The 23,267-nt window shown below is 46.7% G+C and overlaps 1 long non-coding RNA gene across 1 annotated transcript in view; it reads left to right on the forward strand.

Moving 5' to 3' along the window:
* The window catches only part of LOC137523033 (uncharacterized), a 64,202-nt gene that overhangs the window by 24,334 nt on the left and 16,601 nt on the right, over positions 1 to 23,267 (forward strand). Inside the window, exon 2 of the long non-coding RNA XR_011022498.1 lies at positions 16,611 to 16,694. This is a non-coding gene — a long non-coding RNA (uncharacterized lncRNA). The remainder of the gene's footprint in view (positions 1 to 16,610; positions 16,695 to 23,267) is intronic.

The following is a 23,267-nucleotide window of genomic DNA, read 5'->3' on the forward strand; positions in this document are numbered from 1 at the left end:
AAAAGTTCTGCCTTTCAGCGCGCGCACACACGCTTATTCCTAAACCTGTGTGAACTAACAGGCTCAGCCACACCAGCTGCACGCTGCTGCGTGCAAACCGCCGCGCTGGACGCGGAACCAGCCGCCTTGCTGTCAGTACATGCGGCGGCTTTTCCGCGTTCTGCCATGTCACTAGATGCACGCTTCTGCGTGCAGACCGCCGTGTTGGACGCGGAATCAGCCGCCTTGCTGTCAGTACATGCGGCGGCTTTTCCGCGTTCTGCCATGTCACTAGATGCACGCTTCAGCGTGCAGACCGCCGTGTTGGACGCGGAATCAGCCGCCTTGCTGTCAGTACACGCGGCGGCTTTTCCGCGTTTTCTCACAGGTAGCATGTATAATTTTAAAGCTATAATGGGCAAAAATCTGAGAAATAATGATATTTTTTTTTCAATTTTCTTTTCTTAATTTTCTTGTTAAAATGCATTTAGAAAAAAATAATTCTTAGCAAAATGTACCTCCCAAAGAAAGCCTTATTGGTGGCGGAAAAAATATGATATAGATCACAATTCATTGTGATAAGTAGTGATAAAGTTATTGGCGAATGAATGAGAGGTAAAAATTGCTCGGATGCATAAGGTGAAAAAACAGTGAGGGCTGAAATGGTTAACAGAGTACATAGCCATGTCACTGACTGTCCTCAGAGGAGCTCACAATCTAATTTTCCATAGTCATAGTCTAATGTCCTATCATATTATTATTATGTATTAATATAGCATTGGCATCTTCTGCAGCACATTACAGAGTACATAGTCATGTCACTGGCTGTCCTCAGAGGAACTCACAATGTAAATTCTACCATAGTCATAGTGTAATGACCTACCATATTATTATTATGTATTTACATAGCAGTGTCATTTTCTGCAGCACTTTACAGAGCACATAGTCATGTCACTGACTGTCCTCAGAGGAGCTCACAATCTAATCTATAGTCATAGTCATATGTCCTACCATATTTATCAAATAATCAGAAAAATCTAACCAATATACCATCTATTGGTATATTGGAAACTGTCAAGTTTACGTTACTTGTTTTTTTTCCCAAAACATCCAAAAAATGTATAATTTTTTTCTCAAACAATAAGAAAATTATTTTCAATTTTTTAAACCATTACAGTATTAGTTTTTCTTGAAAAATCGGAAAATCGATCAATTTGATTGCATCATGTATAGTCTCTGCTAAGGTGGCCATACAGGATACAATCAAGCCGACCGCTTTTCCAGTTTTTTTCAATAAAAACGATCGTTTGTATAAAAAATAGAAACAAAACTTTTATTTTTTTAACAAGAAAAAATTATTTATTTTTCATTTTTTTTTAAAAAAAGATCAAATAGAAAAATATAAAAACTGTCAATTTTATTCAATAGTTTGTTTCATACTTTTGGAAAAATCGATCATAAGTGTATGGCATATTCATTTGATTTTTCTGATTTATTCATTCAAGTGGAAAAACCGATCAGGTTTTCTCTGGTTGAAATACAAATGAAAAAATGAGACTGAATCGTGTAAGTCCACCTTTAGGGCCCTCTCACACAGGGACGGGGCGGTATTTTTTACAGCACCACGCCCCCGGGCAATGAAAGTCTATTCATAGTTCATACTAGCCATGGTGCAGAGCCCTGCTCCGGAAGTGCCAACACCGGAAGTGATAACACAAGCGCATACCTAGGTTGCTGTGGGGACCTTGCGGCGGCGAATGCGCAAGAGCCACACGGACCGGAAGTCATGTATGTCTGTGGCAATGCGCGTGTTTTCAAAGGACCCAATGCAATTTTTTTGCATGCGCGGAGGTGTATTTTAGCAATACGCTTCTGCGCACGTGATTGCATTTAATTGGTCCATTTTCAAGCTACATGAATTTTCATGAAATTAGTATGAAAACGGTTTTGTAACAGCCCAGAATGATTTGTATCTCACTGAACATCCCAAGTAGCCATTGTGATAACACAGAGCCGGATCATCCACAAGGCACATTAGGCAGGTGCCTAGGGCTTGGAGAGAGTCTAGGGGTTTATGCTAGCCCCCCAACAAATCTTACCAAAAAAAAAAAGCCAGATGGCTATCAAGGGTGGAACCAAAGTTGTTGCTTGCCTAGGGCACCATTTCACCTTAATCCGTCTCTGGAACATCATCCGACATGTTTCAGGGTCACCTATCCACTGGCATGGGCTTCTTTTGTGTCCCTCCTCTTTCTCCATGGCCCCACCCCCCCTCAGTACATGCAGCAGGGTCATGTGGTACAGATTCCCAGCCCCTCCCCCCATCCCCATCCTGGTGGGAAAGACCCAAAACACAGGCCGAGCAGGCCAGTGAAATGGTGAGTCTGCCACACTCACGTGGAGCCCCAAGTAAAGCTTGCACCAGGGCCCCAAGCTCCTTAGTTGCACCAATGTGAAAACTTTATTCCCATCCTTTAAATTGATATTTTACTAATTTTAAAATGTTAATATGAAGGAAAATTAACCAGGATAGAAAGGACCTGTGTGGTTTGAATTATAAAACAACTTATTTTTCTTAGGAAATCTTTATCGTATGAGTGACTAGGGACGTGGTGGGGGAGTGATCAGGGGTGAGGCAGGGGTGTGGCTTAAGTGTCCCTTTTTCTCATCCCAAAAAGTTGGGAGGTATGCAGTACTACACCTTCCAGTCAGACGCCTGTACCATTTACTACATGCCTTTCACCCAGATCTCTATACACCTGGACCAATTTCTACACACCTTCCATTTGTACCTCTGAACATCTGTACCAACTCCTGCACACCTTCCAGTCAGACCCCTCTCCACCTGTTTTTACATTTTTATGTCCACAGAGTTGTAATATGGATTTCCCATAAGGCACTGTAGGCATCCGCCTCCAGGCGCCTGATGATGGAAAGGCGGCCCACACCTTTCCCCAAGTGCCTCCCTCCTTCCTTCCATATGCAGAGTCCTGAGAGTTACATTCCACTGACCAGATCTCTCTTAAAGAGAAACTCCGACCAAGAATTGAACTTCATCCCAATCAGTAGCTGATACCCCCTTTCACATGAGAAATCTTTTCCTGTTCACAAACGGATCATCAGAGGACTCTGTATGGCTGATATTTGTGGTAAAATCCCTCCCACAGGAAACTGTGAGGACCATGGTCCTCGCAGTTTCCTGTCTGTGAACATCATTGCATTGTGGGAAATAACAGTTGTTTTACTGTTTACAGCTGTTTCCAACTGCCAAAAAAGCAAGCAGCATCTCCTGTCACTGATATCACCTGCCAGCAGTAAAAATGTCACCATGTGATAAATGTCAGAATGTAAATCAGGGAGAGGAAAGATTTTACAATGAGCAAACACTGACTAAATCATTTATACATAATTATTGTAAAAATTAAGCACTTTTTTATTACATTATTTTCACTGGAGTTCCTCTTTAAATCAGGGCACCTCTAGCTACCCAATACTTGGGGACTCCTCTAGCTAATAGCTTAATACTAATACCAAGGATACCTCTGGCTACCTAATGCTAAGTGACACCTGTAGCTACCTATGACAGGCAAGGGAAGTAAGGGAGAAGTGACAGCTGGGGCAGCTAGCACACATGTGGTGCACTTCGGCAGGTGTTTGTAGGTTCATGGAGGGCGGAGTCTAGGGTGCCAGGACATCTGTGCCTATAGGCTCCTGTGATGTAAATCCAGGCCTGACTCTCAGTAATGAACATTCTGTACAGATCACCTGGCAGAACTAAAGATGTCACCTCCATGCATGCTTTGCCGGGGGGGGGGGGGGGGGGGGGGGGGGGGGGAGGGGAGGGAGTGTTAGGGTAGTGGCTTAGTGCCCATTTTTTTTAGGACAGTCCTTTTTACCAGTAACTATACAGGGGGGTAACTAGAAATCACTGGGCCCCCCTGCAAAACTTTGGATGGGGCCGCCTCTGGCCAATAGCTCCCTCTCCTGGGGGTAGAGCAGCACTGTATACAAGACCCTGCTAAACACTGAAGAGGGACTGTCTACAAACCTTTGTCTGAAAAACTTTGTATGAATCCTTATCAGTGGCTGAGCAAAGGCAGCCATTAGAACAATTGTGCAGAGAGCAGAAAGCTTTTTCTCTCCTTGCCCTTAGTTGTCAGTCTCTCAGGATGGTGCCCCCTGCAGCTACATCCCTTGCAGGGTCTATTGTTACGCCCCTGTAACTATATCTATATATGAACAGGAGATGGTTTGATAAAAGCGGCCACATGCAGCAGGACTCTGGGGTCTGTAGCGCTGCTCGTCTTCAGATTCGTCTCATCCTAACACAATCCTTTCAGCGGAAGCATGTTTGGCAATGCCGCCAGGATGACTGGAGAGACGGCAGCTTGTGTTTGTGGATGAAACTTCTGTGCTTGTGTCTCGTGTTGTGACAACCAGCCTGTGCCCACTATTGGCCACGTGTGAACTCGCCAGCACCCCGCCAGCGACATCAGGTGACGACAGGTGTGTTTGCGGTTAAACAGAGGCAAGAGATTAGCCCGACATGGTAATGGGAGAGCAGACAGCGGGAGGACAATGGCTCTTCTGTCCCAGCAATAGAGACATCTTCTAGCCTGCCACTTATGACACCAGTGCAGCCGAGGGTTACAACACATTAATCCCGTTATTATTCTGGCTTTCAGGGGCCGATGAGAGACTTATGCTTCTTCCGCCAGTAGCTCACTGGGCGAAACCCACTTTTTTTTAACCCTTCAGGCCCCTTTTACAATTGCATTGTAAGGCCTCCTTCACATCATACGCGCTTCCGTGCGGATATGGAAACGCGTATGATGTGCTGAAACGCAGGAACGGCAGAAGGGCATAGACTGCCCTTCTACCGTTCACATCTACTGCGCTGAGCAGCAGTACGATGCGCTGGGAAGCGCTTGCGTATTGCTGCATGCATTTTGCCCGGAAGCGCAGAGCTGATCCCATCACTGTCAATGGATGGGATCAGCAGGGCAGCAGCACAGATGGCGTGCGATCGGATGCGCTGCGTTCGGATCGCACGGCGTTGGTAGATGTGAACGAGGCCCAAGTGTGCGCTGCATTAGGGCTCTTTTCCACTATGAAATGCGATCGCGATTCCGATCGCAATCGCGTTTCAATTTCCACCATGCGATTGCGATTGAGCTACTATACTCATTATAGTCCAGCTCAATCGCATACAAAACGCGGCAGGACAACGATTGCGATTTGACCAAAATCGCATCGCAATCGGATCGCACTAATGGAAATTGCTGCTGCAGTTTCCATTAGTTTAATGTACCTCGCGGTTTGCGATCAGAAGCAAATCGCAAATCGCAGGCTAGTGGAAAAAGGCCCTTACCCTGTTTTACCGCAGAGTAAGCCATGCAAGGCAATGGCGCTTACCATACTTACCGCGTCATGTTGCGTACGGAAAAGCCCGATTCGCTGCTCGGCCGGCGCAGGGACAGCAGTGTGTTACGGCCAGACTTCCACAGTGGCGAAAGTAATTTAAGTCAATGGGCAATGCATACTTTTTAAAAAGGTCGGCAGTGTATTGGCGCGCATGCACGGAACAATAGAGATATGACAGGGATCCCCGGGAATTAGGGGCATAACAGTAGCCCCTGCAAGGGATGCAGTCGCAGGGGGGCCCACTAGCTGCAGGGGGCCCCGTGGGTGAGAAGTTTATTTTCCCTGTCCTAAGAGACTAACAACTAAGGGCACGGAGAGAAAAAAAAAGCTTTCTGCTCTCTGCACGTTTGTTTTAATGACTGCATCTGCACAGCCAGTGATAAGGAAGTCCCTATTCAGTGTTCAGCAGGGTCTTGTGTACAAAGCGCTACTCCCGTCTCTCTACCCCCGGCCCCTTCCCAAGTGCTGCTGTGTATTGCAGTGATACTGTAAGGCACCGTTTACACTTAATCAGTTGGCACGTGTTTTTTTTCCTTCTCCATAGCAGTGCATTATGAAAAAGATTTCAGTTAAAATGCGTTACGTGTGAAAGGTGCCATAGGAAAACATGGGCATTACTTTGAAAATCAGTTGTTCTTTCAGTTATAACTGAGAGCAACTGATTAAGTGTATACGGGGCCTAAGAGTCTGCAGAGCCAGTTCTGCTCCATCATAGATGGACAGAGTGAGTGTAATAAGAAGCTGTTGCTGGGAGCACACTCGTCTGTCGGTTTTCTGTATACGTTTTCTACACACTATGGGCTTGATTCACTATTGTGTGATAACTGCTATCACAGCAGTTATCATGCGAGCTGCCGCTACGGCGTTACTTCGCGTAATAAGCGAAGGTTTGCACGCTTACCACGCGAAGTAACGCTGTTCGCGCAAACCTTTGCGTGCGGCGCCTCGTGTGATAACTGCTGTGATAGCAGTTATCACACAATAGTAAATCAAGCCCCATGTGTGTCTGTATGTGTGAAATGCACGTTTTATCACAGAAGCGAATGTAATTGGTAGAGAAAATGCCCCCAGTGCTTCACTGCTGTCTATTATTATCTGCATGGGGAAAACACATTCAAGTGTTCACTAGCCAACTGAATAACACTGGTTCTCAGTTTACCTGTGCAGAATGCGAGGGGGGTGGGAGGGTGTTTACGCTGCCTATTGATTTGCGCTGCCCCGCATGCGCAGTAGGAGACTGTGCGGCCACAGTTCCTATAGAATGATGCTGCTGGTGGTAAAATACTAGATATCTCCGCTCCCACACCTCTTCCACTCCCCACATTTTCACGGTAGGGAGGGAACCCCCAGAACAACCTCTATGCCAAATTGTCTGATTGCGCTGCCCGGAAGCTTCCTTCCACACTGCGTAGCAGTGTGGAAGGAAGCTTCCGGGCAGCGCAATCAGACATAACAAGGGCACAGGGGTGTAACAATAGACCCTGCAAGGGAAGCAGCGCAGGGGGGCCCAGTGATCTCTAGTTACACCCCTGGGAGGACATACAAAGTTTTGCAGGGTGGCCCAGTGATTTCTAGTTACGCCCCTGGGAGGACATACAAAGTTTTGCAGGGTGGCCCAGTGATTTCTAGTTACGCCCCTGGGAGGACATACAAAGTTTTGCAGGGGGGCCCAGTGATTTCTAGTTACGCCCCTGGGAGGGCATACAAAGTTTTGCAGGGGGGCCCAGTGGTGATTTCTAGTTACACCTTGGGAGGACATACAAAGTTTTGCAGGGGGGCCCAGTGGTGATTTCTAATTACACCTTGGGAGGGCATACAAAGTTTTGCAGGGGGGCCCAGTGGTGATTTCTAGTTACACCTTGGGAGGGCATACAAAGTTTTGCAGGGGGGCCCAGTGATTTCTAGTTACGCCCCTGGGAGGGCATACAAAGTTTTGCAGGGGGGCCCAGTGATTTCTAGTTACGCCCCTGGGAGGGCATACAAAGTTTTGCAGGGGGGCCCAGTGATTTCTAGTTACGCCCCTGGGAGGACATACAAAGTTTTGCAGGGAGGCCCAGTGATTTCTAGTTACGCCGCTGCCAGGAATCCCAGTGACGTACTTCCTGCCGTTTTTTTGCGTTGCGGTGGGATGTGGCATAGGCATCGCATGACCACCGCAACGCAAAAATTAGATGTAAAAGCAGCCTAAAAGTATAAATGTGAGTTCGCAAATTAAGGTGAAAGGATTGATAAATCGCGTCTTTTGGTTGCTGGTAATAAGGGCTAAAATGAATGAAAAGAGCGTATTAACATTTTAATCCTATTTGTGATTCTTTTTACAGCAAACATTATGGTGCCCATATATGGTACAATTTTTTAAAAAAAATTATTAGAAAATTAGGGTAAGGCATCAGGAATGAGGGTTTTAGGGTTAGGCGTAAGGAAGGGGGGGGTCTTAAGGTAGCCACTAACGATCCAATTTCTGGCGAAAATCGTTTGAGCGATCAGATAATTCTGATCGGAAGAAAAATCGTTCACTACACCATCAACGAACCAATCTTTGCTTCCTATCTAGCACAACCAACAAGAAAATCCAAATTTTGGTTTCACAAAAATCCAATCAGACCGCGGGACGACTATATTTATAATCGATTGTGCCCATCAATGGAGATTATTTACAACCGATCCGATCAGAATTTCTGATCGCTTGAACAATTTTTCGCTAGAAATTGAATAGTTAGTGGCCACCTTTAGGGTTAGGCATCAGGAAGGGAAGTTTAAGGGTTAGGCGTAAGGAAGGGGAGTTTTAGAATTAGGCGGCAGGAAGGGGGGTTCTAAGGTTAGGCTTCAGGAAGGACGTGGGGATTTAGCTTTAGTAATCAGGAAGGGGGGGGGGGGGGTATTAGGGTTAAGCATCGGAGGAGAGAGGGTTCTGTGTGAGAGTAAGTTTAGGTTGTAGTAAAATATTGTTAATATATATTGATATTTGATTACGATAATTTACACGATTCACTCGTAAAAAAAAAAAAAAAAAAGATTAGTAGATAATGAGGATAATTTTATTAACAAAAACGGGTGCCCACTTTTCCTCGCGCCCCTATCTCATGCACTCTCTTTCTCTTACGTCAGATAGTTTTGGGGTTTTATAACCCTTTGTTGCTGAGGAAAGGATTATCGCTGACACGTGTGTTTGTGTGTAAGCCGTGCGCGGTGTGCGAGCGGACAGACAAGGTCTGCCATTGTGTAGCATCAGGCGTGTGACTTTTCCCACACATAATAGTACGTCACCTTGTATAGAGTCACGCCAAGCAAAGTCCTCACAGACCTCCATCTATCCGGACAACCTGTGCATGTTGTTGATGTAGACATACCAGCATAAGTATTATTTCCTTTTCTCTGCTGTATTTGTTTAGAAATGAAATATTGAACAATAATGGCATTTTTTTATGTAACATCAGACCCAGGGTGTGTAACTTATTATTATTAATAAACTTTACTTATAATGCGGTAGCATATTTCACAGCGCTATACAATAGATAGGGGAGATATTACAACAACATTAAAGTCAACCAAGGTGAAAGTCATAGGCAAACATGGGAGGGTGTGGAGGGGAATTACAGCTGCCCAGAATCCCCCCTCAGACCAGGGCAGTGCAGTGTGTATGGGGACAGGCACAAGTTGAGCCAACACTCACAATTCAGTACAGGAGATTTAGGCGCAGCTGGCGCCACCATAGGCCGTAATAGGAATTACAGCTATAGCGGCGCACAGTGAGTAACTTCAGAGTCGTCAGAATACGGAGTTGAAGTTACTTTTAAAACACTGTAATTCGGCCGCCAGCAATAGCTAGAAGCCGAGTTACATCATTCCCCACCGTCCACGTTGACCTGGAGGGGGAATAGTAATTAACACGTCCGGGAGCTTGTGCAGCAGCAGGATAAGCTATACTGGCTGTATCCTGCGCCCACGTCACCCGGCGGCAAATCCTCTCGTACTCCAAGTTGAGACAGCAGAATATCTGCAGGTATCCTGCAGCTCACAGCACTGCCCCCTTTATTTCCCTGCTACAGCTGACTTTGGATGGAGCGGCAGCGTGTGTACAGAGCATGGAGAAGCAGCGTGTGTACAGAGCATGGAGCAGCAGCGTGTGTACAGAGCATGGAGCAGCAGCGTGTGTACAGAGCATGGAGCAGCGGTGTGTGTACAGAGCATGGGGCAGCGGTGTGTGTACAGAGCATGGAGCAGCAGCGTGTGTACAGAGCATGGGGCAGCAGTGTATGTACAGAGCATGGGGCAGCAGCGTGTGTACAGAGCATGGAGCAGCAGCGTGTGTACAGAGCATGGAGCAGCAGCGGGTGTACAGAGCATGGAGCAGCAGCGTGTGTACAGAGCATAGAGCAGCAGTGTGTGTACAGAGCATGGGGCAGCAGCGTGTGTACAGAGCATGGAGCAGCAGCGTGTGTACAGAGCATGGAGCAGCAGTGTGTGTACAGAGCATGGAGCAGCAGCGTGTGTACAGAGCATGGAGCAGCAGCGTGTGTGTGTAGAGAGTATGGGGCAGCAGCGTGTGTACAGAGCATGGAGCAGCAGCGTGTGTACAGAGCATGGAGCAGCAGCGTGTGTACAGAGCATGGAGCAGCAGTGTGTGTACAGAGCATGGAGCAGCAGTGTGTGTACAGAGCATGGAGCAGCAGCGTGTGTACAGAGCATGGAGCAGCAGCGTGTGTACAGAGCATGGAACAGCAGCGTGTGTACAGAGCATGGAGCAGCAGCGTGTGTGTGTAGAGAGTATGGGGCAGCAGCGTGTGTACAGAGCATAGAGCAGCAGCGTGTGTACAGAGCACGGAGCAGCAGCGTGTGTACAGAGCATGGGGCAGCAGCGTGTGTACAGAGCATGGAGCAGCAGCGTGTGTGTGTAGAGAGTATGGGGCAGCAGCGTGTGTACAGAGCATAGAGCAGCAGCGTGTGTACAGAGCACGGAGCAGCAGCGTGTGTACAGAGCATGGGGCAGCAGCGTGTGTACAGAGCATGGAGCAGCAGCGTGTGTGTGTAGAGAGTATGGGGCAGCAGCGTGTGTACAGAGCATGGAGCAGCAGCGTGTGTACAGAGCACGGAGCAGCAGCGTGTGTACAGAGCATGAGGCAGCAGCGTGTGTACAGAGCATGGAGCAGCAGCGTGTGTACAGAGCATGGGGCAGCAGCGTGTGTACAGAGCATGGAGCAGCAGCGTGTGTACAGAGCATGGAGCAGCAGCGTGTGTACAGAGCATGGAGCAGCAGCGTGTGTGCAGAGCATGGAGCAGCAGCGTGTGTGCAGAGCATGGAGCAGCAGCGTGTGTGCAGAGCATGGAGCAGCAGCGTGTGTACAGAGCATGGAGCAGCAGCGTGTGTACAGAGCATGGAGCAGCAGCGTGTGTACAGAGCATGGAGCAGCAGCGTGTGTACAGAGCATGGAGCAGCAGCGTGTGTACAGAGCATGGAGCAGCAGCGTGTGTACAGAGCATGGAGCAGCAGCGTGTGTGTGTACAGAGCATGGGGCAGCAGCGTGTGTACAGAGCATGGAGCAGCAGCTTGTGTACAGAGCATGGAGCAGCAGCTTGTGTACAGAGCATGGAGCAGCAGCGTGTGTACAGAGCATGGAGCAGCAGCGTGTGTACAGAGCATGGAGCAGCAGCGTGTGTACAGAGCATGGAGCAGCAGCTTGTGTACAGAGCATGGAGCATCAGCGTGTGTACAGAGCATGGAGCAGCAGCGTGTGTGTGTACAGAGCATGGGGAAGCAGCGTGTGTACAGAGCATGGGGCAGCAGCGTGTGTACAGAGCATGGAGCAGCAGCGTGTGTACAGAGCATGTAGCAGCAGCGTGTGTACAGAGCATGGAGCAGCAGCGTGTGTACAGAGCATGTAGCAGCAGCGTGTGTACAGAGCATGGAGCAGCAGCGTGTGTACAGAGCATGGAGCAGCAGCGTGTGTACAGAGCATGGAGCAGCAGCGTGTGTACAGAGCATGGAGCAGCAGTGTGTGTACAGAGCTTGGAGCAGCAGTGTGTGTACAGAGCGTGGAGCAGCAGCGTGTGTACAGAGCTTGGAGCAGCAGCGTGTGTACAGAGCGTGGAGAAGCAGCGTGTGTACAGAGCATGGAGCAGCAGCGTGTGTACAGAGCATGGAGCAGCAGCGTGTGTACAGAGCATGGAGCAGCAGCGTGTGTACAGAGCATGGAGCAGCAGCGTGTGTACAGAGAATGGAGCAGCAGTGTGTGTACAGAGCGTGAAGCAGCAGTGTGTGTACAGAGCATGAAGCAGCAGTGTGTGTGTGTACAGAGCATGGAGCAGCAGTGTGTGTACAGAGCGTGGAGCAGCAGCGTGTGTACAGAGCATGGAGCAGCAGCGTGTGTACAGAGCGTGGAGCAGCAGCGTGTGTATAGAGCATGAAGCAGCAGTGTGTGTACAGAGCATGGAGCAGCAGTGTGTGTACAGAGAATGGAGCAGCAGCGTGTGTACAGAGCGTGGAGCAGCAGTGTGTGTACAGAGCATGAAGCAGCAGTGTGTGTACAGAGCATGAAGCAGCAGTGTGTGTACAGAGCGTGGAGCAGCAGTGTGTGTACAGAGCATGGAGCAGCAGTGTGTGTGTGTACAGAACATGGAGCAGCAGTGTGTGTACAGAGCATGGAGCAGCAGCGTGTGTACAGAGCATGGAGCAGCAGTGTGTGTATAGAGCATGAAGCAGCAGTGTGTATGTGTACAGAGCATGGAGCAGCAGCGTGTGTACAGAGCATGGAGCAGCAGCGTGTGTACAGAGCGTGGAGCAGCAGTGTGTGTATAGAGCATGAAGCAAGCAGTGTGTATGTGTACAGAGAATGGAGCAGCAGTATGTGTACAGAGCATGGAGCAGCAGCGTGTGTACAGAGCGTGGAGCAGCAGTGTGTGTATGGAGCATGAAGCAGCAGTGTGTATGTGTACAGAGAATGGAGCAGCAGCGTGTGTACAGAGCATGGAGCAGCAGCGTGTGTACAGAGCATGGAGCAGCAGCGTGGGTACAGAGCATGAAGCAGCAGTGTGTGTACAGAGCATGGAGCAGCAGCATGGGTACAGAGCATGAAGCAGCAGTGTGTGTACAGAGCGTGGAGCAGCAGTGTGTGTATAGAGCATGAAGCAGCAGTGTGTATGTTTACAGAGAATGGAGCAGCAGTGTGTGTATAGAGCATGGAGCAGCAGTGTGTGTACAGAGCGTGGAGCAGCAGCGTGTGTACAGAGCGTGGAGCAGCAGTGTGTGTATAGAGCATGAAGCAGCAGTGTGTATATGTACAGAGCGTGGAGCAGCAGTGTGTGTACAGAGCATGGAGCAGCAGTGTGTGTATAGAGCATGGAGCAGCAGCGTGTGTACAGAGCATGGAGCAGCAGTGTGTGTACAGAGCATGGAGCAGCAGTGTGTGTACAGAGCATGGAGCAGCAGTGTGTGTATAGAGAATGGAGCAGCAGCGTGTGTACAGAGAATGGAGCAGCAGTGTGTGTACAGAGCATGGAGCAGCAGTGTGTGTACAGAGCGTGGTGCAGCAGTGTGTGTATAGAGCATGAAGCAGCAGTGTGTATGTGTACAGAGAATGGAGCAGCAGTGTGTGTACAGAGCATGGAGCAGTAGTGTGTGTACAGAGCGAAGCAGCAGTGTGTGTACAGAGCATGGAGCAGCAGCGTGGGTACAGAGTATGAAGCAGCAGTGTGTGTACAGAGCGTGGAGCAGCAGTGTGTGTATAGAGCATGAAGCAGCAGTGTGTATGTGTACAGAGAATGGAGCAGCAGTGTGTGTACAGAGCATGGAGCAGCAGCGTGTGTACAGAGCGGGGAGCAGCAGTGTGTGTATCGAGCATGAAGCAGCAGTGTGTATGTGTACAGAGAATGGAGCAGCAGTATGTGTACAGAGCATGGAGCAGCAGCGTGTGTACAGAGCGTGAAGCAGCAGTGTGTGTATAGAGCATGAAGCAGCAGTGTGTATGTGTACAGAGAATGGAGCAGCAGTGTGTGTACAGAGCGTGGAGCAGCAGTGTGTGTATAGAGCATGAAGCAGCAGTGTGTATGTGTACAGAGAATGGAGCAGCAGTGTGTGTACAGAGCATGGAGCAGCAGTGTGTGTACAGAGCGTGGAGCAGCAGTGTGTATGTGTACAGAGAATGGAGCAGCAGTGTGTGTACAGGGCATGGAGCAGCAGTGTGTGTACAGAGCATGGAGCAGCAGCGTGGGTACAGAGCATGGAGCAGCAGTGTGTATGTGTACAGAGAATGGAGCAGCAGCGTGTGTACAGAGCGTGGAACAGCAGTGTGTGTATAGAGCATGAAGCAGCAGTGTGTATGTGTACAGAGAATGGAGCAGCAGTGTGTGTAAAGAGCATGGAGCAGCAGTGTGTGTACAGAGCATAGAGCAGCAGCGTGGGTACAGAGAATGGAGCAGCAGTGTGTGTACAGAGCATGGAGCAGCAGTGTGTGTACAGAGCATGGAGCAGCAGTGTGTGTACAGAGCATGGAGCAGCAGCGTGGGTACAGAGCATGGAGCAGCAGCGTGGGTACAGAGCATGGAGCAGCAGTGTGTATGTGTACAGAGCATGGAGCAGCAGTGTGTGTATAAAGCATGGAGCAGCAGCATGTGTACAGAGCATGGAGCAGCAGTGTGTGTACAGAGCATGGAGCAGCAGCGTGGGTACAGAGCATGGAGCAGCAGTGTGTATGTGTACAGAGCATGGAGCAATTCTAGGGAACGGGAACTTAACAGAGCACAGAGTCAGGTATGAGCACAGCCCTGTGCCCTGCTGTGTGAATGCCTTACTTTCCCTTTCATTAGCAATGTCGGCTGTCCTCATTATTATCTGTATCCAAACTGCTCCTGATCGATCCCGTTGTCAATCGGGAACAGATCGGACATTTAGGAAATAATTGTCAGATCCTGTCAGTCGGTTGGAAAATTGCATTATGTGTACCCAGCATGATGTCCTACTATATTATTATGCTGTATTGTGCGTGGCTGAGGGAAATCCTGGGTGTGCCCCTGAAACTGATATGGAGGCTGCCATATTTATTTCCATTTAAGCAGTACCAGTTGCCTGGCAGCCCTGCTGATCCTCTGCCTTTTATACTTTTAGCCATAGACCCTGAACAAACATGCAGCAGATCAGGTGTGTCTGACATTATTGTCAGATCTGACAAGATTAGCTGCATGCTTGTTTCTGGTGTGATTCAGACAATACTGCAGCCAAATAGATCAGCAGCACTGCCAGGCAACTGGTATTGGATAACAGGAAATACATGGCAGCCTCCATATCCCGCTCACTTCAGTTGTCCTTTAATCACATTTCACAGGCATGCTCTGGAGAATTCAAGGGCGAAAGACATTTTTTTTGTTTCTTCAGATCATACTGGCTTTTTCCCAACATGAATCTCCTATTATTTAAAGATACACAAGATAATGTGGAAACTGGATCTACAATTCAGAACAATGTAATCTTCTTTAGTGGGTACATTTATATATCCCAGCAGATCTGTACATCGGGCCAAAAGAGGAGATTTAGCAAAGGAAAGAGGAACTGGAGATTTTATGCTAAAAATAGACAAACCCCTAAAAAAAGGAAGGAGGGGGGGGGGGGGAGTTTTGGGCTACGCTGTCCTGATCCACTCACCGAATTCCACAACAAGGTGATGTTAATATCGAGATTGGCCGTGGAGCACTGCCACTGCAAATTGGATTACATATTGACAAATTGCTGTAGATATTGAGCGCTTTGCATCCAATCTGTCTTGACCTGTCCGCTGGAAGGATGCGATAGTTCAGCCGCGGTGATTCCTCCTGGGGCTACGGCTGTGATACTCTGCGAAGCCTGTAACGGTGATGGGTGATCCATACACTGACTGCACAGAGCTCTCTGGATGATGGTGCTGACATCTTCTGCAGCACTTCACAGAGTACATAGTCCTGTCACTGACTGTCCTCAGAGGAGCTCACAATCTAATCCCTACCCTAGTCATAGTCTAATGTCCTACCATTATATTACTATGTATTTATATAGCACTGACATCTTCTGAAGCACTTTACAGAGTACATAGTCACGTCACTGACTGTCCGCAGATGAACTCACAATCTAATCCTACCATAGTCGTAGTCTAATGTCCTACCATATTATTATTATTATTAACTGGCATCTTCTGAAGCACTTTACAGAGTACATAGCCATGTCACTGACTGTCCTCAGAGGAGCTTACAATCTAATCCTACCAATATATTATTATTATTATCTGGCATATTCTGCAGCACTTTACAGAGTACATAGTCATTTCACTGACTGTCCTCAGAGGAGCTCACAATCTAATCCCTACCGTAGTCATAGTTTAATGTCTTACTATATTATTATTATTGTTATTATTTATACACATAAATACTTGCATCTACTACTGGCATATACTAAATACTGCCATATATACTGGCATCTTCTGCAGCACTTTACAGTGCATAGTCATGTCACTGACTGTCCTCAGAGGAGCTCACCATCTAATCCTTACCATAGTCATAGTGTAATGTCCTACCATAATATTATTATGTATTTATATAGCACTGACATCTTCTGCAGCACTGTACAGAGTACATAATCGTGTCACTGAGTGTCCTCAGAGCTCACAAATACTGCCATATATACTGGCATCTTCTGCAGCACTTTACAGTGCATAGTCATGTCACTGACTGTCCTCAGAGGAGCTCACCATCTAATCCTTACCATAGTCATAGTGTAATGTCCTACCATAATATTATTATGTATTTATATAGCACTGACATCTTCTGCAGCACTGTACAGAGTACATAATCGTGTCACTGAGTGTCCTCAGAGCTCACAATCTAATCCTAACATAGTCATAGTCTAATGTCATAAATAATAATAATAATTATTATTATGTATTTATATAGCATTGACATCTTCTGCAGCACTTTACTGAGTTTATAGTCATGTCACTGACAGCCCTCGGAGCTCACAATCTGATCCTAGTCATAGACTAATGTCCTACCATATTATAATTATTATTATGTATTTATATAGCACTGACATCTTCTGCAGCACATTACAGAGTACATAGGCATGTCACTGACTGTCCTCAGAGGAGCTCACAATCTAATCCTACCATAGTCAATCATGTATGTTCCTGTAGTGCTTACGGCCATTATTGGGAGTGACCAATTCAATTTACCTATCTGTATGTTTTTAGGGTCTGAGAGGAGACCGGAGTATGGGGAGGAAGCCCCCGCAAACCCGGGAAGAACAAACTCCCAAACAGCGTCCTAACCTCATGGTAAGTGTGAGGTCACCACACACGCTACTTCATATCCATTAATTGGTGATGCAGATGATGCTGTATGGGCATATCGTCTAGGAGACAGGTCTCTCTCCGGCCTCCGTCCATACCCGCTCCTCACGTAGCTGCCGGGGTACATATAGGCGCGTGTGTAATGTCACATGCATACCCACGTTACTTCGGCAAACACATGGGGCACATGTATGGACGGAGGACAACGCCTGGAGCCAGCCCAGAGCCAGTGGACACGACAGGTAACGTGTAGTGCACTGGGCAGCACCTTGAACATTAGGGGGGACAGCCTCGGGGGTACCGTTGCATTCATCGCTTGTCCCGATATCGCTTGCCGTTTAGTGCCGTGCACCTGGCCCACCGTGTCGGCCCTACATCTTACAGCATGTCCGATCGACAAGCTTGACCCGAAATTGCATTGTCGATTGGGCATGCACTTAGTTGCACCGATTTTCATCCGATTTGATAATACCGTACATCCTCGAATATGTCGGTCTCGTGTATAAGTCGACTCCAATATTTGACCCTGGAAGTTTTTCTGACTCGAGTATAAGTCTACCAAGCAAAGTTAATGGTGGCGCTTGGGGACCTGGAAGAATTAACAGCTGCACTTGGGGCCCAGGAGGTGCTAATGACTGCGCTGCAGACAGTACTGCAGCCATTAACTCCTCCTGTCCCTTATGGGCACCCAAGTGCAGCAATTATTTCAGCATCAATAGGAAAAACAGTTGAGTCAGGCACTGCAGTGATTGCTGTTTTAATGGTGTTTCAGGTTGAAGTAAATCACCATAGTTGTATCAAAAATTGTGACATTTAAAAGGTAGGTACAGAACATCATCATCAATGAAAAATTCGTCAAGTGCAAAATTCGTCAGGTGCAAACATCTTGTGCATTCAAACAGTTGCAAGAGGAGGATGTCCTACCATGTCAGAAGGTGGCGGTGGTGGGTTCAGGGCAAAAACGGTAGCCAAACAGCCGTTTCGCACGGCGGTGCTTCTTCTGAGGCTGATCCACGTTTATACACATGAAAACACAGGCTTTTATTTCCTGTGTCATGAACTGGGGGCGGGTACGCTATGACGTACGCATTTCCGGCCGCATGCGTAAAAACGTTGGCATTAACCAGGCGTTTACGCGTACAAAAGAAAAACGCGTTACCGTACGCGTAAAAAGCGCGCGTCAAACGCGAACCATGCATGACAGCATGGAACGCATGCGGACGCGTAATTCCGTACGCGTGCAATCTAATAAAGAGGCGTATTCACCATCTAAAAGGAGCAACTTTCTCCGGATTGCAAAATCAATCGCGAGAAAATAGAGGGGCCGTTTGAGGCTAACTGTGATGTACAGTGACTCAAACGTGCATGTGGAGCGTGAGATTGCATAAAAACACCGAAAATGCGAGGGGGATAAATAGGAGGAAGAGATTACTGGACAACGGGAGCAATGTTTTACAAGGATCATCCGTCCTTGTTGCAAACCTGTTTGCGGAAAGTAGCAAAAATCTAAAAATACATATAAAGAAATACATATTTGCTTAAAAAATAATCTCAATGCATAGATGGCTGCAGTTATGGGTCTAGGAAACATGCCAAATCATTGTGATCGTTGAAACCCAATGGACCTAGGGCTTCACTTTTAATGATCAATAGTGACTCTTTTCTTAGTAGGAGTCGAGAGCGATCTCCTCCCCGTTTGGGGATCATAACTTGTGCCAGACCACAAAATTTTAATACATTTGGGTTGCTTTCATGTATTTCTCTGACATGCTCTATCATTCTCGTGGTGCCTTTACCGTTTTCAACGGAACGCCAATGTTCTTGTATTCTCTCTTTTAGGGGGCGAGTAGTTTTACCAATGTAAAAACGGCCACAAGGGCACCACAGAGCGTAGACCACAAATTTAGTAACGCACTTTCCACTGCAAGGCACCTACACGATAAAACGTGCCGGTGCACATAAATTGGCAGTGGGAGCAGAATTGACATCTGTGGTTGCCCTTGGGCCGACATCTTTGTAACTAGTTCTCGGTAGAACTAGGCGTGCATTCACTTTTAGTGACATAGTCCCCAATTGTGGGCGCAGGCCTGAATGCAACTAGTGGGGAAGGAGGCAACAAAGATTTCAAAATGGGATCTTTGACTAGGACGGACCTATTCTTTTTGATGACGTTTCTAACTGTGTTGGCCATTTGTGTATAATTAAACGTAAAGGCGATTTTGTCATCGCGTTTAGGGCCTCGGTCCTTAAATAGGAGGTCATCTCGATTTTTATGCAGAGCTTCACGGAAGGCAGTATCTAGATCATTCTCAGAATACCCTCTACTACTAAGTCGCTTCTTCAAAGCATTTCCCTGAACTATGAAGTCTTCCAATTCTGAATTATTTCTCCTCAGACGGAGGAATTGGCCGTAAGGCAATGATTTAGTAACATGGTCAGGGTGGAAGCTGTCTCTTCGCAGAAGCGAATTGGTTGCTGTGGGTTTGCGGTGACCTCTCGCAATAAGGCGAGAACCGCAAACCCGCAGCTCCAAATCAAGGAAGGCAATTTTGTCAAGGCCTATTTCAAACGTAAAGGCCATATTGACCTCGTTCAAATTGAGATAATCTACAAATTGGGTAAATTCTGAAGGGGACCCGGACCAGAACACCAGGACGTCGTCCACGTACCTGGACCATCTCCTAATACAGCTTCTGTAGGGATTACGTCTACTGTAGACGTAATCCTCCTCCCAGGCCGCTAGAAATATATTAGCGTATGCGCATGCGACCGGTGTTCCCATTGCGGTACCTGACACTTGCATATACCACACGCCATCAAATTTAAACGCGTCTGAGGAGAAATAATTCAGAATTGGAAGACTTCATAGTTCAGGGAAATGCTTTGAAGAAGCGACTTAGTAGTAGAGGGTATTCTGAGAATGATCTAGATACTGCCTTCCGTGAAGCTCTGCATAAAAATCGAGATGACCTCCTATTTAAGGACCGAGGCCCTAAACGCGATGACAAAATCGCCTTTACGTTTAATTATACACAAATGGCCAACACAGTTAGAAACGTCATCAAAAAGAATTGGTCCGTCCTAGTCAAAGATCCCATTTTGAAATCTTTGTTGCCTCCTTCCCCACTAGTTGCATTCAGGCCTGCGCCCACAATTGGGGACTATGTCACTAAAAGTGAATGCACGCCTAGTTCTACCGAGAACTGGTTACAAAGATGTCGGCCCAAGGGCAACCACAGATGTCAATTCTGCTCCCACTGCCAATTTATGTGCACCGGCACGTTTTATCGTGTAGGTGCCTTGCAGTGGAAAGTGCGTGACTTAATTACCTGTAATACTAAATTTGTGGTCTACGCTCTGTGGTGCCCTTGTGGCCGTTTTTACATTGGTAAAACTACTCGCCCCCTAAAAGAGAGAATACAAGAACATTGGCGTTCCGTTGAAAACGGTAAAGGCACCACGAGAATGATAGAGCATGTCAGAGAAATACATGAAAGCAACCCAAATGTATTAAAATTTTGTGGTCTGGCACAAGTTATGATCCCCAAACGGGGAGGAGATCGCTCTCGACTCCTACTAAGAAAAGAGTCACTATTGATTATTAAAAGTGAAGCCCTAGGTCCATTGGGTTTCAACGATCACAATGATTTGGCATGTTTCCTAGACCCATAACTGCAGCCATCTATGCATTGAGATTATTTTTTAAGCAAATATGTATTTCTTTATATGTATTTTTAGATTTTTGCTACTTTCCGCAAACAGGTTTGCAACAAGGACGGATGATCCTTGTAAAACATTGCTCCCGTTGTCCAGTAATCTCTTCCTCCTATTTATCCCCCTCGCATTTTCGGTGTTTTTATGCAATCTCACGTTCCACATGCACGTTTGAGTCACTGTACATCACAGTTAGCCTCAAACGGCCCCTCTATTTTCTCGCGATTAATTTTGCAATCCGGAGAAAGTTGCTCCTTTTAGATGGTGAATACGCCTCTTTATTAGATTGCACGCGTACGGAATTACGCGTCCGCATGCGTTCCATGCTGTCATGCATGGTTCGCGTTTGACGCGCGTTTTTTACGCGTACGGTAACGCGTTTTTCTTTTGTACGCGTAAACGCCTGGTTAATGCCAACGTTTTTACGCATGCGGCCGGAAATGCGTACGTCATAGCGTACCCGCCCCAGTTCATGACACAGGAAATAAAAGCCTGTGTTTTCATGTGTATAAACGTGGATCAGCCTCGGAAGAAGCACCGCCGTGCGAAACGGCTGTTAGGCTACCGTTTTTGCCCTGCACCCACCACCGCCACCTTCTGACATGGTAGGACATCCTCCTCTTGCAACTGTTTGAATGCACAAGATGTTTGCACCTGACGAATTTTGCACTTGACGAATTTTTCATTGATGATGATGTTCTGTACCTACCTTTTAAATGTCACAATTTTTGATACAACTATGGTGATTTACTTCAACCTGAAACACCATTAAAACAGCAATCACTGCAGTGCCTGACTCAACTGTTTTTCCTATTGATGCTGATCCAATGTGTGTATTCTATTCATTTGTCATGAGCACGCAGTATTTATTACAATAATAAGGTGGCCTTTAGAACATCTCTCCTTCCTTACTCCCAGTGATACGGTTACAGACTTTGTAGTGCCGGCAACCTTTTACTCCTTGAATCGATCTACTTGCAGCAATTATTTACTCCCCTTCCTGCAGCCCAGTATTTCCCCTCTGCCCCTTTCCTTGGTAATTGTTGTGGCCAGGACTTTCAGACCTGTGTTGTTTTCTTGGCATTTCGTTTATCAAGAACGTGTCACTTACCACTGGGTAAATTGCAGCCAATAGGAATGTCACTAATAGTACGAACATTACTCAGTGTGCTCAGTGTTGCCCGTGACTCATGTATAAGTCAACCCCTGTACTTTTATTTACTGTAGTGAATCAGACCTAAAATTTCTAGACTTATAGTCGCATATCCTACTAATATTATAAATGGGAAAGATCGGATGTTTGGATGTTTGTTACTCGATCACGCAAAAATGGCTGAATGGATTTGAATGAAATTTGGCACACACATAGTACATTACCTGGAATAAAGTATAGGGTACTTTTTATTCCCATAACCAAAAAGGGGGCGGAGACAAATACACATTTCACTGGGAAAATGTAAACTGCAGCCATTCTTACAATGGCAGGGTTCTCAAACTTTGCACAGTTGGTCGCTGGGTGACTGGGATTAATATTCAGAAAGGTGGGTGGAGCCTACAAAAGCCAATCAAAATTCACCTATTGATTTTCAAGGTGAATATGTAATTGCTGCCATTCTTGCACTGTTAATGGCACAAGCCTCAAACCTGGTACAGTTGATCATTAGGTGACTGGGGTTTAAATTTATATAAAGTGGTGGAGCCCCAAACAGCCAATCTTATTTGTTTCATTTTAATGCAGGTTATTGATGCCAAAGACAGCAAAGCTCACAAACTTGGTCATTGAGTAATTGATTAATTGTGTGTTAGAGTTAGGAAAAGTGGGCGCAGCCAACACCAGCCAAATACATAATCGGGCAATGCTGGGTCATCAGTGGGCGGAGACAAATACAAATTTCACAGAGAAAATGTAAACAGCAGCGATTCTTACACTGTTAATGGTAGGGTTCTCAAACTTTGCACAATTGGTCACTGGGTGACGGGGGTTTATATTTAGAAAAGTGGGTGGAGCCTACAAAAGCTAATCAAAATTCACCTATTGATTTTTAAGGGGAATATGTACCTGGCTGCTGCCATTCTTGCACTGTTAATGGCACAAGCCTCAAACCTGGTACAGTTGGTCAGTGGGCGACTGGGGTTTAAATTCAGAAAAAGGGGGTGGAGCCACAAACAGCCAATCAGATTTGTTTCATTTCAATGCAAATTATTGATGCCAAAGACCGCAGAGCTCACAAATTTGGTCTTGAGTAATTGTGTGTTAGGGTTAGATAAAGTAGGCAGAGCCAACACCAGCCAAATACATTCCCGAACAATGTCAGGACATCAGTGGGCGGATAAAAATACAAATTTAATTAGAAAAATGTAAACTGCAGCCATTCTTGCACTGTTAATGGCAGGGTTCTCAAACTTTGCACAGTTGATCACTGGGTGACTGGGATTAATATTCAGAAAAGTAGGTGGAGCCTACAAAACCCAATCAAAATCCACCTATTGATTTTTAAGGGGAATATTTAATTGCTGCCATTCTTGCACTGTTAATGGCACAAGCCTCTTGCACTGTTAATCACCTGTACCTGGTACAGACATTGGGTGATTGGGGTTCAAATTCAGAAAAGGGGTGGAGCAACATCCAATCAGATTTATTTCAATGCAAATTATTGATGCCAAAGACCGCAAAGCTCACAAACTTGATCATTAAGTAATTGAGTAATTGTGTGTTATGGTTAGGAAAAGTGGGCGGAGCCAACACCGGCCAAATACATACCCGAGCAATGCCGAGCCACCAGCTAGTATACAGTCATTATTGAATCAGATGGTCGATTGGCCGCCAAGTTGCTACATGTATAT

This window comes from Hyperolius riggenbachi, chromosome 6 (genome assembly GCF_040937935.1).
Source record: "Hyperolius riggenbachi isolate aHypRig1 chromosome 6, aHypRig1.pri, whole genome shotgun sequence".
Taxonomy (NCBI): domain Eukaryota; kingdom Metazoa; phylum Chordata; class Amphibia; order Anura; family Hyperoliidae; genus Hyperolius; species Hyperolius riggenbachi.